This window comes from Lissotriton helveticus, chromosome 1_1, assembly GCF_964261635.1.
Source record: "Lissotriton helveticus chromosome 1_1, aLisHel1.1, whole genome shotgun sequence".
In the NCBI taxonomy this organism is placed as follows: Eukaryota; Metazoa; Chordata; class Amphibia; order Caudata; family Salamandridae; genus Lissotriton; species Lissotriton helveticus.
In genome coordinates, this window is record NC_136057.1 from 1800583433 (window position 1) to 1800599256 (window position 15824).

The following is a 15824-nucleotide window of genomic DNA, read 5'->3' on the forward strand; positions in this document are numbered from 1 at the left end:
CCATGTCCCAGGATGCTTGTTTCCGGTCCATGGAAGACATGGCTTGGCAGTTCGGGCTGTACTGTTCCCATGAGGCACAGGGTCAGACTGATTTGCATATAGCATGTCTGAAATGGGGTGGCTGAGTGGGCTAAAGAATGGTGATGGATTAAACCCAGATCAGTTGACTGGGGGTGAGTGTATGATTTGCTCAAACGCTCCGTCCATCATCCCCTTTTGTATCGCTTTGTTCGCCCTAAGTGTGGCAGGGTATGCTCAGACGTGAGTCCCTTGCTCACTTGGCCACTGGATTCAAGATAGCCTGGCTGATGAGGATTATAAATCCGAAACCGGTCCCAGGATGCTTGTTTCCGGTCCATGGAAGACATGGCTTGGCAGTTCTGGCTGTACTGTTCCCATGAGGCACAGGGTCAGAATGATTTGCATATAGCCATGTCTGAAATGGGGTGGCTGAGTGGGCTAAAGAATGGTGATGGATTAAACCCAGATCAGTTGACTGGGGGTGAGTGTATGATTTGCTCAAACGCTCCGTCCATGATCCCCTTTTGTATCGCTTTGTTCGCCCTAAGTGTGGCAGGGTATGCTCAGACGTGAGTCCCTTGCTCACTTGGCCACTGGATTCAAGATAGCCTGGCTGATGAGGATAATAAATCCAAAACCGGTCCCAGGATGCTTGTTTCCGGTCCATGGAAGACATGGCTTGGCAGTTTGGGCTGTACTGTTCCCATGAGGCACAGGGTCAGACTGATTTGCATATAGCCATGTCTGAAATGGGGTGGCTGAGTGGGCTAAAGAATGGTGATGGATTAAACCCAGATCAGTTGGCTGGGGGTGAGTGTATGATTTGCTCAAATGCTCCGTCCATCATCCCCTTTTGTATCGCTTTGTTCGCCCTAAGTGTGGCAGGGTATGCTCGACGTGAGTCCCTTGCTCACTTGGCCACTGGATTCAAGATAGCCTGGCTGATGAGGATTATGAATCCGAAACCGGTCCCAGGATGCTTGTTTCCGGTCCATGGAAGACATGGCTTGGCAGTTCGGGCTGTACTGTTCCCATGAGGCACAGGGTCAGACTGATTTACATATAGCCATGTCTGAAATGGGGTGGCTGAGTGGGCTAAAGAATGGTGATGGATTAAACCCAGATCTGTTGACTGGGGGTGAGTGTATGATTTGCTCAAACGCTCCGTCCATCATCCCCTTTTGTACCGCCATGTCATGAATGATGTAATATGTGACATCATCAGAAGTGCATTGCGGGAGCGTGAGTTATAGTTAGCATAACTAACTATAATGGAGGAATTTCTATGGTTTTGTACGAGTGAAATGTCCATTATAGGATTAGGCACTTAGCACTTTGGGTAAGCACAAAGCACTTTATAGATTATTCAGATATTTATGCACAGTACTTTAATGCAAAAAAAGTGGAAAACATAATATGAGCATATGTTTTTTATTCCTATTATATTATCTGTCCAATGACACTAGCGGTGGTTAAAACAATGAGTCGCAGAGCATTATTCATGTGATCAAGGTCACGTGTGGTGACCTGAAATGCGTCATGACTTGTTGCGAGGAATAAAGAAATTGCACAAGCACCTTCAGAGTCCATGCCCATCTGTATCCAAGATGAGTAGATTGTTGTTGGGAAATATCGCTGCATATATATATATATATATATAATAACATGGGCTGCGGGTGGTGTATAGACACGGAAGAAAGACACCTGTTTCCTCCGCACAGGATCAAAGACAGACTAGTGGGGCCTGCTTGCCCCTCACAGACACGGCAAAGTCAAGTCAGGTGTCATGACTTTTGCCCCGGGGCAGCCTCTCCTCCTCCTCCTACAGCTCCTTGATCCCCAGCTCTGAGCGACAGCTTGGCAGCCTGGCTCAGCAGACAAATGGGCTCAATCAGATTCCAGGCTGCAGACTCCATGGTATCTCAGTGCCTGAGCATTTTACCGGGCTTGCCAGCAGGTAGCTTATGCTTCTTCTGACATATTTACTACCACCCATATCTGTGTAGACAATGAGCTAGTCAACAGGTGATTGGTCTATATAATATCATTGTTATGGAACGTTGTACTGGCTTGATGTTCCAATTATCCAGCAACATGTTCGACCTCTTGAGGGTGACTGATGAGCTGATGCTGCTCTGTCTGGAGTTGAATTTTGATCATGTACAGCGCAGGTGCAGGAAATAAGAGCAGCCAGGGTTTCTTTCACTTAATTCTGGTCACAGTTGTGAACGTGAACTTCTTACTCCTTTGACTCAATATGAGCAAAACATACATGTTTGGTTTACCTGTATGCCACAGTTTCCAATTACCCCATCAGCCACAGAGATTTACATCTTCAAATCAGGAACGGGTGGCAACAACATTCCTGCCCGACATGGAACCATGTGGAATCTCACAGAGATTTCATATAACTCTGCGGAATTCCCTGGAGTAGAACTCTTCTACCACCCTGTGGAGAGAGGATTTCTGGTTATTTGAGTATATACCTTTAAAAGAATGTAATATTACTTTGTAATCTGTATTCTAGAATGTTTAATGTGCGTCATTCATTTTACTATCTGCTATTTGAATGCATCAGTCGTGGGTTCTATGTAAGGAAATAAATCTTCTTTTCATTCCTACAATTAATGGCGACGATTTACTCAAGACCCACCGACCTTGGAATTAATTGAAACCTCATCAATTATTTTTTTAATTTCTGGAAATATTTGGAAATATTTGTTCTCTCCATTGACTGTTTGTGAAAATATATCTTATTTTGGATATCTTCAAGTTGCTGTCAATTCGTGATCTGCTGTCAACTCATGATCTTTATGGCATTCAAATTTTACTTTTGTATCTCAACAGAGTTCTTACCATAAAGGAGTTGAAGGAAAACAAACAAAAAGGTACTGCGCATTTTATTATATTGCTGTTCTGTAGATGCTGGCTTTTCACTCTCCGACGCTTGCACAAATATTTCTAATTTGGCGTGCTAAAGTGAAACATACGCTATACCCCATCTTTTCTGGATTATTTATCTTAAAAAAAACTCACCGTTGCGCAGCTGATTACTTTTAAAAGTTGGCATCTTCGTGCTTCACTCCATGATGTTCGTTTCATCGTGACACCTGCTTTCAAGAATCTTTGTAACGCTACTCTCGACACTGAGGATTACTACACGAGAAACGTCTGCATCATCACGTCAAAGACGCTATTCACGCAGCGTCAGGACGTTATTCACGCTTTAGCTGCCATTTTGATTTCACCGACCATAACTAGGATAAATGACTTTTCTTCACAACATTTTATCACAGTGATTGGGCACTACTCTTCACTTCAAATAGCTTCATCCTTCGTGCTTTCCTTCGGTGATAAGCTTTCACTGTTCAATCTTTATCTCTGGCCCCTGATCAAGTTGATTAAATCTTTTGGTATAACGGTAATAAACTACGCAGATGACACGCAACTTATCTTCTCTCTCAAGGGTAAGGATGCTGTCTCTACAGAGACCTTCCATCGCTGTATGCTAGCCACGGCGGGCTGGCTGAGGGAAAATTCCCTCCAGTTTGATGGATCTAAGACAGAGTTTTTACATTGCTCGCTGGATAAAATCCTGTGCCCTCTGCCCGACGATTTCTGGCCCTCTACCACTAAGGACACCGCTGAGTCAGCTGGTTCTGCTCGCAATCTGGGTGTAATTTTTGGTCCTCACCTGCAATTAGACGTCCACATAAACAAGACTGTTAGCACTTGCCTGATGTTGCTAAGAATGCTGTGCAAAATTCTCCCTATGCTACCTTTGTTAGCGAGACCTGAGGTAGTGCGCAGTATTATACTCAGTAGGTTAGACTACTGTAACGCACTACTTCTAGGAGCCCCTAGCTCTTTGATAAAGCAACTGTGGCGGATCCAGAATATGGCAGCCAATCTGGCTCTTTCACGTGTGCGTTCTGCATCTTCAACTTTGGCTCTTAAAAACCTTCATTGGCTGCCTATACATCAGCGGATCTGCTTTAAGGCTTCTTGTACTGTCTTTAGAGCACTTCATGGACTGGGACCCATTGCTCTTCAGAACAAATTCAAATGGTATTCTGCAGCTAGGCTTTTACACTCCTCTGCCTTTTTGGTTGGGGTCCTTCGCATTCAGAGGATGCGAATCGGTGGCCGCTCCTTCAGCTTTACTGCCGCTAAATTGTGGAATACTCTTCCACTCTCTTTAAGGAAGTTGAATGAGCTGACCCACTTTAAAAAGGGCCTGAAGTCTCACCTTTTTCCTAGGGCTGTCTGATCCTCCTCTTTTTGTATTGTGATTATGGAGTCAAAGCACCAGGATACCCTTTGGGTGACAGTACGCGCTGTATAAGTAAGCTATACATACATACATACATACATAAGAACAGGATAATGAACTTTGATGCTTGATACCCGTTTATGCAGTGACATTATATATTTATTTATTTAAAAATGTATTTATTTTACTTTAATTCACTGCAGCTCAGCTAATGTTTATAGTCATTACTTGGTGCATTATTTGGTGATTTCTATTCATTTTATAGACATCCAGTTATAATACAAGTGCTGTTTATTTATCAAATTTACCTTTACTCTAGTTCATTTTACATTATTTCTTCATCTTCAAACAATGTCATGCAACCTCCTCCTTCCTTGTAGAATCCAGATAAGCCTTTAGTGCCTTGGCAAAAATGGTTTAGAATTTTTGATAATTATTTAGAAGCCATAGATGCTAATAAATATTCTGCCTCTAGAAAAAAAGCACTTTTATTCAATCATTTAGGTAGGTCTGGTCAGGATGTGTTTGATCATTTACCTTTGGTTACGGAGCCATTTGGTGACAAAACATGGAATATATATGCTGAGGCTCTAGCTAGACTTGGTAAAAACTATGTTGATGAACCTTCTGTTATAGTGGAAAGGCATGTTGTTTTTTGAAAGAAAACAAACACAGGATGAATCAATTGAAGATTACTTAGCTGTTTTGCATGTCTTAGCAGCTAAGTGTCAATTTGGTTCATATTTGGACACAGCTTAGCTAGATCAGTTAGTTTTCAATTGTTTCAATAAAAAAATTCAAGAACGTATTTTAATCCGTCACTGGATGAGGTGATGGTTATTGCTAGAAGCATCGAACGATCTGTTATCTCTTCAAAAATTCTAACTCAAAATTCTGCTGGCAAACGTATCAATGCAGAAACTTCTTCAAGTATTAAAAGTAATAAACCTGTTGTGAATGTGGTTTCTACTAAGCCCAAAAATGCAAATTTTCATGTAGATAACAAAGGTTCTTGTTACAGATGTGGTTCTAAGTACCACGTGGGCAACAATTTATGTTGTCCTGCACTTCGTAAAAGATGCAACATTTGTAAGAAAATAGGACATTTTAATACTGTGTGTAGAGCAGCTAAATATAAAAAGAAAGTCAATGAGTCGATGAGGACGAACTATGCCAAGCAATGAGTAACACACTGTCTTCTATTGAAATTAACACTTTGAATGGGGATATTAAAAAATGTAAAGGCTCTTTGTGTAACATATTAATAGGAGTTATTGATATCATTGTTATGGGTGACTCAGGGTCCCCAATCACCATTTTGGATGTTAAAACCTTCAAAAAATGTTGGTCAAAAGTTTTACTTAAACCTACTGATGTCAATACCAGGGCATTTGGGCAATTTGATATTACTATTGGGCAGATTCCGATTCGGTAAAATCCCCTACGAATTGCCGTACCGAGCATTTTTCCTGTTCGAATCGTACACCTTCAACGTCCCCTTACATACGATGAAGTACGATCCGAACCCAAAGCAGATCTCCGTACGAATCGTACAAAAGACCATACGAATTAAAAATACGTACAAATCGCATTCGGAACACGCAGCACGCGACGTCCGTACGGATTGAAGCAGCTTTTCACGAACCAGCAAGTACGATTCGTTACGGCAACACTGCGTACAACTCTTTTTCAACGGGAGTTTAAAACGTCCGTAAAAGCATATTTCCACTCATACCGCATGTGAAACAGACCCCCCGGGTACGCAAGTACACTCCATGAGTGCAGGGGTATGGTGTGTAGGGGTACGGTACATCGGGGTACGGTGCGTTGGGGTACGGTGCATCAGGGTTACTGTGCATGGGTGTACGGTGCGTAGGTGTATGGTGCATGGGTGTACGGTGCATAGGTGTACGGTGCATAGGGGTATAGTGCGTACCCCCATGATTGCAGGGGTATGTGCGTATGTGAATGTGTGGCTCTCCGTACGAATTTCTCATACGACATTTTCCATATGAATCAAGATCTCGTTCCCCGGTCCGCATCGTTCTTGTCGGGTCGTACGGCATGTTTACGATTCGTATGGTTCACTTTCAGGGTCCGTTTTGTATGGATTTTCCCTTGCTTTTCGTACAGTCCGCTAAGATTGGGACATATTTTTTACCTACGGATCGTACTACGCGATTCGGATGGATTAGTACGATTCGTACGAAAACGGCTACGAATTCGAATCGTCGTACGGATTTGTTTCCCGAATCGCAATCGACCCCTAGGTGTGGATACTTTTTTTGATTCTATCAACTTAAAAGGGAGAGAAATTGTTACTAAAATCTATGTAGCTGTCAATGGTCGTGACATCTTAGGCTGGCAAGATCAAGCAAAGTTAGGAATTATTTTCAAACCTGGACATCCTGAACCTGTTGCTTTGGATGATTTACCTATATTATCTGTAGTAGATGATTCTTTCAAAATTTATGATGATCCAGTCTTAATGGATTTACTCACTAAATACGCAAATGTATTCTCTGACAAAGTTGGGTTAGTCAAATGTTTCTGACATAAAATTGTACTTAAAAAGAATGCAGTCCCAGTGGTTCAAAAATGCATACCCATTCCATTATCTGCTAGGGATGATTTTAAAAAAATGCTTCATAATTTATGCACACAAGATATAATAACACCTGTAGAGTCTTCTGAGTGGGTTTCTGCCAGTGTTGTCACTCTCAAAACCTCTAGCGAGATTCGTCTGTGTGCGGATTTGAGAGCACTGAACCGCAATATTCTCATTGACTGTCACCCCTTACCCAGAATTCAGGATATGTTAGCCAATCTGGGCGGTAGTAGGTATTTTACAACAATAGACTTAAAATCCGCCTACCACTAGATTCTACTCTCAAAAGAATCTCAGCCTTTGACCACTTTTGTTACTTCTTTTGGAGTTTATATGTACAAACACTTACCGTTTGGACTAGCGCTGCAGCCAGCATTTTTCAACGACTTATGGATCAGTTATTCTCACATATAGATGGTATTCAAGCATTCCAGGACGATATTTTAACTCACTCAGCGTCATTGGAATCACACCACAGTCTTCTTGAAACTGTTTTACAAAAATTGGAAAATGTTGGTATGACTATTAATAAAAATAAGTGCAAATTTATCACTGAAGACGCAGAATATTTAGGTCACAATATTTCAGTTAATGGCATCAAACCTAAGTTATCTTTGATCAATGCCATCAAGGATGCTCCAAGACCACAAGATAAAGGTGATTTGAGAGCATTTTTGGGTCTTAGCGAGTACTACGCTAGTGTTGTTCAAAGTTATGCCATAATTGTTCAACCCCTCAGAAATGTATGAAAGAAAAATGCAAAATATATATAGTCTGAGGAAACTCGAGTCATTTGAATCAGTTAAGAAATTAATTTTGGGAGCACCAGCAATTAGAAAATTTTCTCACGGACAACCTACAATTGTGACAGTAGATGCAAGCTCAAAAGGTTTAGGAACTGTGTTGAGCCAAGTGATCAATGTCCAAGAGTATACAATAGCCTTTGCTTCCAGAATTCTAAGTGGTGCAGAATCTAACTACAGCACAATTGAAAGGGAGGCTTTGGCATGCTGTTGGGCCGTTGAAAAGTTCTGAATGTATATTTGGCGTTCGAGATTCCAACTATTTACAGACCACAACCTTTGATATACATGCTAGCTGCTCTAACAGAGCTTCTTCTACATTGGTCAGACTGTTGGCTAGATTGCAAGAATTTAATTTCGAAATTAAATACATACCAGGTGGGAATAAAATCAGGACGGGCTGTTTGTCACAAATTCATTTGGAAAATGCTGATTTGGATTTGGTTGTCAAGGAGAATGATTCTAATGTGGTTTTCACCATCAACAATTTACCACAGTGTAGTAAACTATCTGAGGAAGAGTGGATTTCTTCTGATAAGAGTGATCTCTGTCTTGAAAGAGTATAAAAAAAAGTAGGGCATGGTTGGCCTTGCAATAGGAGTTTATCTATGCAAGACAAATGCTACTCGCAGGTTGCGGCAGAATTATCTATTGCGAATAATGTTTTAGTCAGGGAGGACAAAGTAGTACCACCGCAAGGTATGAGGTCTAAAATCATTTCTCTTGCTTATGAGGGACACTTAGGAACATCTAGCACTGTTAGGAAGATTAAGGAGATGTATTGGTGGCTTGGTATTTATGGTCAAGTTAAGAAATTTGTAGATAAGTGTCCTGAATGCTTGTGTTCAGATAAGCATTGGGGCTTATCCACTTCTTTATGCCCTGTTGAGTGGGCTAAAGGTCCTTGGCAAAGGTTAGGAATGGATGTTTCCGGTCCGTTTATTCTTCTTGGTGGTGATAACAGATTTTTGATTGTGATAATTGATTATTTTTCTAAGTGGCTATATTTTTCTTTTGTAAAGAGAGCTGATTCTAAATCAGTGGTTACGGTTATTTATGATAGAAGGTCTCCCTGCTGAAATTGTGACTGACAACGGAACTCATTTTGTTTCTAATGAGTTTGAAAGTTTCCTGAGTGAAGTCTCTGTTAAGCATGTGTTAGTACTTTTGTATAGTCCAGCTTCGAATGGCCTCGTGGAAAGAGCAAACAGATTATTGAAAGAAGGTGTGCAGACATCTGTGGCCAATAACCTTGATGTTTGTAAGTATATTCGTGATAAGGTCTGGAGTTCCAACACAACACCCCATTCAACCACTCATGTTTCTCCTTATGTTTTACTAAGAGGTAGAAAACCTATTTCTATGCCTAGTCCATCATGGTTGAGAGGTAAATTAGGCGACTTTAATTCTAACATTGATTAATGTAAGGTCAGAGAACATGTAAAACAAAAACAAACAACATACAAAAGAAATTTTGATTTAAGAAAACATGTCAAAGTGACTTCTTTATCTCCTGATGACGGGGTAATTATAAAGAAACCTATTAAAGTAAGCAAAGGAGAATCAAGATGTTCAGAACCTGCTAAATTTGTTAGGGTTTTGAAAATGGCTGTAATGCCACAAAATCGCGTATGGTGGAATCGAAATGCGGTGATTAAAATTATAGAGGAACAAGCTAAGATAAGTTGTAAAAGATTCTAAACTCAAACTGACGCAAGCTGGTTTGATTTTGGTGATCTTGTTCATAAAGATGACATTGATAATCACATTTCTTCTCATTCTTGTGAGAGTGTTGGGAATGGTGATTCTGAAAATATTGTTCCCATCATTCAAAGATCTATGGAAAATGTTCAAGATAATCCCTGTTGTTCTGGTGATAGTGCACCAATCAGGTGTAGTTCTTGCATAAGGAATCACTTTCATTCTGATGATTTTGTTTATTATTGAACTTGTTGACTTACCTGTATATAGAAATATTATTATTGTATTTTTTGTATGGTATTATAGGATGGAGGGTGTAGAGAGAGGATTTCTGTTATTTTGAGTATATACATTTGAAAGAATGTATTATTATTTAGTATTCTGTATTCTAGAATGTTCAATGTGCATCATTCATTTTACTACCTGCTATTTGACTGGATCAGTCGTGGGTTCTATGTAAGGAAATAAGTCTTCTTTTCATTCCTGCTAATTTTGGAGTTGTCTTTGGATTTAATCTTGGAATCAACTTCCTACACACCTTTAATGCAGACCTGTCATGGGCAGCAGCCACTTACAAGCACCTCTTTTACAGCTCATGAAGAGCTGAAGGTCTGAAGATTGCTTATCTTCTCAGAGGTTAAACTGAGCACTAAACTACATGACGATGGGCATCCCATGGTGCCTTTTTATGGGCAGCAGTGAAGGACAAACCTGTAGAATGTGTCTCCTTGCAACACAGCCCATAATAAGGGCACCCCTCCATTAGGTTTTGCAGTCCTATTCCATGTCTGTGAGGCCCACGGTAGGGGCCCCTCCAGTGGGCACCTTTGTAATGAGACAGCTGTCTCTTAATTGGACTGGTGTGCCATGGCTGTGCCACACTGGAGTAGGGCTCCATGTTGGTGGGCTAAGTGCGGGACCTTAGGCAGCAGCCCACACTACCTATGACTAGCACCAACCCTGGATGAGAGCAGAGCAAACAGAGGGGACTGCCTAAATGAACTGCCCAAATGCACAGGGGATAAGCGTCCTGGCAGGAGATGGAAGAGCAAAAGGTCCTGTAGGGTGGCCCCTGCTGAAGCATGACTAGAGTGTACCAGGGGCAGAAGGTAGGGTAACCATTGCTCTAGGAAAAGAATGCTGAGAGTACATGAGAGAAGCGCTTTGATGGGAGAAGGGAGAGCAGAGGAAGCTGCCTGAAGGCATTCACCAAAAGCATGAGAAGAGCAGCCAGGAGAGCAACTAGAGGAAAGGGATAGGTTGGTGGGCATATAGACCTTGCTCTCTGGATCCTTAACTTTGTGCCTGACAAGAATGAGAAGTACAACATTGGGTTTATTTACTAAGAGTTTATGCTGTGTTTGCATCACAAAATTGAAGCAAATAGATGCAAAATCTTTGTTACCTATTTACTTTCCAGCGCTAAACTTATTTAGCACTGGAAAATCAAATCACTTGAAAGTAATGCAAAGCAGTGCATAGGGCTGCATTGCATTACTTATCTCCATTGGGGCGTACCATGGGTGGTGCATGGGCATTCCCATGCAACCACCAAGCTTTCTGATGCTATGCCCTTTTTGCCTAATAAAGTAGACAGGGTTTAGTGTCAGAAATTGTCACCCATTTCAAGTAGGCGCTATAAAGCTGAAATGCTTTCATTCCTCCTTCCTTTTCCGACTTTGTATGTGTGCTGCACTGTACAGCTAGATAGAGCGATATTTGCGCCATTATCGACCCGAGAAGAACGTCTACTGAGAGTTTACGTTTTAGAGGTTTGTGATATTTGAATTTAAAAGGGGCCCCTAATTTTCTTCTTGTCGTGTCCATCCCACATCCAATTAAACCCCGCTATAATCTTAAAAGATTTTAGTTAAACACAGAAGCCTGAAAGAGAACCTTTCTTCAAATTATCTGTCAATTATGTCAACCTTTTAATAAAAGCGAGAAGCTCTCCTACATCTTGGGGTCTTTGCCACTCATTGTTTTGTCATTATGATGCAATTTTTAATAAGACAATGAAATGTAATAAAGATCAATTAACATCATCAATTTGATCTTTTTGTTTTAGATTATTAATGTGTTTATGATTAAAATTAATTTGTTAATATATATAACATTTTCTTGAACTCATTTTTGTATGTTATCTGGTTTATTGTGTTTCACATATTGTCCTAGGAATTATATTTTCCATTGTTACTGTACCCTGTCCTAGGAATTACAGTGGGTCCTTGATACTCACATGTGCTGCACTGTACAGCACACATGCAAAGTGGGAAACAGTTTAAAGTTACTCTGAGCACAATATTTTGTACTGGAAGTCTATCCTTCCAGTACAAAACCTTGCTAGACTCATGGGGACACCTTTGCGCTATGATGCAAAGATGCATGCATAGCTCACAGCAGCTAATCTCAGCACCAGGGAGAGGGGAGGAGCATGTCATATTTCTGTTAATATGGCACTCTCATGCTCTTTTCTTCTAGTGCAATGCAGCACAGCTTTTTTTGCATGCTGCACTGTGTTGCATGAGATTTAAGTACATCTGCCCCTGTGTGGATGTTCCAATCCATGAAATATGGGCTGATAGCTGATACTAACGCTTAGGGTTAGCCCTTTGATCCAATGCCTAAAGCATGTAAAACAACAACTAATGTATATATATATATGCATTCGCCGCCACCAGACGGCCATCTGCTTGAATAAAACCCCTCCTTACACTTCCCCTCTGGGCTGCTGCGTCTTTTCTTCTTTGAGGAGGGACTTTTCTGCATATATATATATATATATATATATATATATATATATATATATATATATATATATATATATACTTGCCTCTGTGAAGAAACAATGAGGGACTCAGCGGGCAGTGCTTCAGGTCAGATTATTGCAATAGTTCTTATGTGGCATGACGCGTTTCGGGAAGTCGTCCCTCTTCAGATGCCTTCACTCCCTGTACTGGCGCTGCATGCAGTTCCGCTCTTAAAGTCCAATGCTTCCTTCCATTGGAGGACATCATTAAACTGCATGTTCCAGCATCCCTCTGGCTGGATGCTGGTAACCGCTGCCAGAAATTCAAACAAAATGTTTTCTCCGGGCTGTTGTCTCCATCAAGCACCACCCAACGCCTTCTGCAGCCTCCAGTGTGTGTGCAATCTGTGGGGCTCGTGGCAATACTCCGGGCCTCACCGTGAAGTCACCGTCCCATTCAGGTCAGAATTACGATCACCTGTGGCATGCAGCAATCCAAGCCCATACCGATTCCTCGATCTACCTCCAAAGTGTTCCACAATTGGGCTTGGGTTGTCAGGGCGGGTCACCTCCATTGCGCTGTCGCCTCGCAAAATATATCCCAAAAATTATATATATATATCCAAATAGATCGTTAATAGAAAAGGATCCTTGCAAAAAACGAAGTCACATCCACTTCTCCATGTCCAAGTGTGTTTATTTCAATTTCAATATGGCCATGTCACTCGACGCGTTTCGGAGTACACACTCCTTTGTCGGAAAACAAGTGTTTTGAATATCACAGTGTAAATATATTTTGGATGCCACATCTCTTAGTAAACATAAAAAACAGACATCATGGCAATTCGAAGTCGGAGGAGCAGGAAAGACAGACTATTTTTCTTCAACTCTGTCTTTGAGCAAAGATAATACCAAAGAGACAGTGCATACATGAATGTTAATAAAATAAACATAATTAGCAGGTTTTTGCATAATTATGATTTTCGGAACATTGCGCTACCACACAAAACGTTATTGTTCCAAAATTGACAAGAACAAAATCACGCCTCTGTGGGCAAAGAGAATTGCTGTGAACCACATGTTTGCTTGTCATGACTCATAACTCATACGTAGCCTTGCTGAAGACAAATCTAATTAATGCAATAGCGCCAATCTCGGCGAAAAATGTGCAGGACATTACTCAACTCCCAACAGTTCGTATTCAGTTAAACGTGACATTCACAGTGAAATCATTCAAAAGGTATTCTTGCTCAAGTGAGCCTATTAACTATATATACTACTGTTGGAGCATACGCATACCTACATTTATTCATGTTCTCAACCAAGGAAATAGAGAAACATTTAAGAAAAATTAAGTCCAACCCAAGTGGGTAAAGTCAAAATAAGTGCAAGTGATTCTTATCCATTACTCGTTTTCTTGAACGTGTAGGTTATAACAGTCTTGCATTCTACTCTCCTTGATAATAATGCCAAAGATTCTACAAAAATAAAAATAAACAATGGTAAGTGAGGAATCCCATAGTGAATACAAACACTATTAACAAAGCACTACTCTAAATTTAAAAGTGAACAAGCTAACAGCAAGCAGATTAAAATTGTAAACAGACATATTAACTTGGAAAACAGTTCAGATTGATAAACAGCACAACATTAGGGTAATTCAACCCAGATGTGTAGAAAGTCCTTCATCACAGTTGTGTCCCCCTGGTTGAAGTGTATCGTATTTAATAATAATTTTTGATTCCAACCTGGGCAGTTCTTGCAATCTGTCACCTCCTCTATTTCGTATTGGAATATTATCAAGCACACAAAAGGACAACAATGTGTTGTCGCTCTTGTGATGGGTGGCAAAGTGCCTGGCAATGGGATATTGCTTGTCATTGTTTTTGATTGCCCTGAGGTTTTCCAAGACTCGTTTCTTGGCTTTGTGCAAAGTTATTCCGATGTAGTACTTATTCCACGGACACCTCAGGGCATACACTACATATTCCGTATGGCATGAGTAGTGCTGTAAAATTTTGAAAGGCCTGCAATTGGGGGAGAGGCTGACTTCCTTGACATTGAAGCTATGTTTGCAGGCTTTACACTTTCTGCATGTGATGAAACCTTGTATGTTATTAGTTTTTCTCACCGGTGGAATGACTGCTCTGCAAAGTGAGTCTTTTAGCGATTTCGCTTTACGATATGTGACTTGGGAATATTCTTTAAGGCAGCCTGAGATATCTTTGTCTGTTCTAAGGGTACCCCAAAATCTTTTTAATGCCTCTTTCACATTCCAAGATTCTCTGTTATAGTTAGTTGTAAACCTAACAGACTCATTTTCAGATTTTATTTCATCCAAAGTTTCATTGTTTTGTATTGCCAAAAGATCATTTCTATCTCGTGTCATAACTTTGGACAGAGCTTCTTTGATACATTTGTTATTATAGCCTCTGTCTCTAAAGTATGTTTTCAGCCCTTCCCCTCCCCTACACGCCCCGGTGACCGCCACCTTCCTGGGGCAGTAATATTTAAAATAGGGGGGTCCGTGATGGACCCCCCAGCCCCGGGGGCCTGCACCCCCCGGGGCTTTTGAATGTTGGGAGGGGGTCGCGTGGCCCCCTTCCTGGAGCCTTTGATGGCCCTGGGGCCACAACCTCCCAGGGCCGGCTCCTGCAGTGTCCCGGGATGCCTACCCCGGGGACACTGCTGTTTGCTATGGTAGGGCGGGTGCTTCGCGGCTCCCACTTTACCACAGCAAACCGCTTTCCTATTTGAAAGAGAGAGTAAGTTAACCTGCTGACTCTTTCAAGTAGGAAAGCAGATTGCTTTTCGGCAGAGAGAGCAGCATGTAAGCTGCTCTCTCTGACAAAGCAATGCCGGCTCTCGAAGGACGTGGGGAGCCGGCTGGGACCGTGGGGGCATTGGGGTTCCCCCCATGGTCCCCAATGTTATATTTGAGCCCCGGGGGATGGGGTCCCCGGGGATTATAAAAAATTAGTGATAGAGGCAATTCTTTTTTTTTACCATCTATGTTGAATCTACGAATGGATGTTGGCAGTGTGTGTTGACTAGGGTTCGGTTGCTGTTGATGGGGAGCAGATAGTATTTCTTCTCCCCGTGGTTTTGTGAACCCCCTAAGTCTAAAGGGAGCTTATACAGGCCGATTCTAGGTTGGCAGTGTGTGTTCACTAGGGTGATGGTGTTTGTGTACCCCCATTGCAGCTCCTTAAACATTCGTTCATATAATTTCTGCAAAATCTTTTTTGTGTTGGGGAACAGAGTATTACCCCAGTGACTTTGTCATCCATGTTTCTTTTTTACTTTTTCATTATTAGAATTCCGCTTTATTTACAGTATCTTCCTACCTCTCATCACAATGAGTTCCACAGCGTAGCATCCATTGCAGCGTTCTTAGCCTTTTTGTTCTTTTGCTGACTTACCAGTTTCTGTTCGAGATTCGCCATCTTGTTAGTGTAGCTTTCCTTTGTGCAGCCTTCTTTTGTGTATCTTCTTTTGTATCTGACTTTGTTTATTCAGTGATTGATCCAGTGTCCTGAACATAGCAGTACATCTGTAGATAATGTAGTTTACTCCTTTCCCTTCCCTCCCCCCACCCTAATTGACAACATAATGGGGGGAGTCAAAGTAAGGCACTCCTGTCGTCACTGTTTTAAGTTTGCAAAACAG

General features: G+C 41.3%; 2 long non-coding RNA genes across 3 annotated transcripts in view; one reads left to right on the top strand and one right to left on the bottom strand.

Annotated features, from left to right (window-relative positions):
* The window catches only part of LOC144774780 (uncharacterized), a 582824-nt gene that overhangs the window by 276011 nt on the left and 290989 nt on the right, over window positions 1-15824 (top strand). The gene's annotated exons all lie outside the window — the stretch shown is intronic.
* The window catches only part of LOC144774764 (uncharacterized), a 290944-nt gene continuing 288028 nt past the window's right edge, over window positions 12909-15824 (bottom strand). The window contains exon 7 of the long non-coding RNA XR_013600522.1: window positions 12909-13633. This is a non-coding gene — a long non-coding RNA (uncharacterized LOC144774764). The remainder of the gene's footprint in view (window positions 13634-15824) is intronic.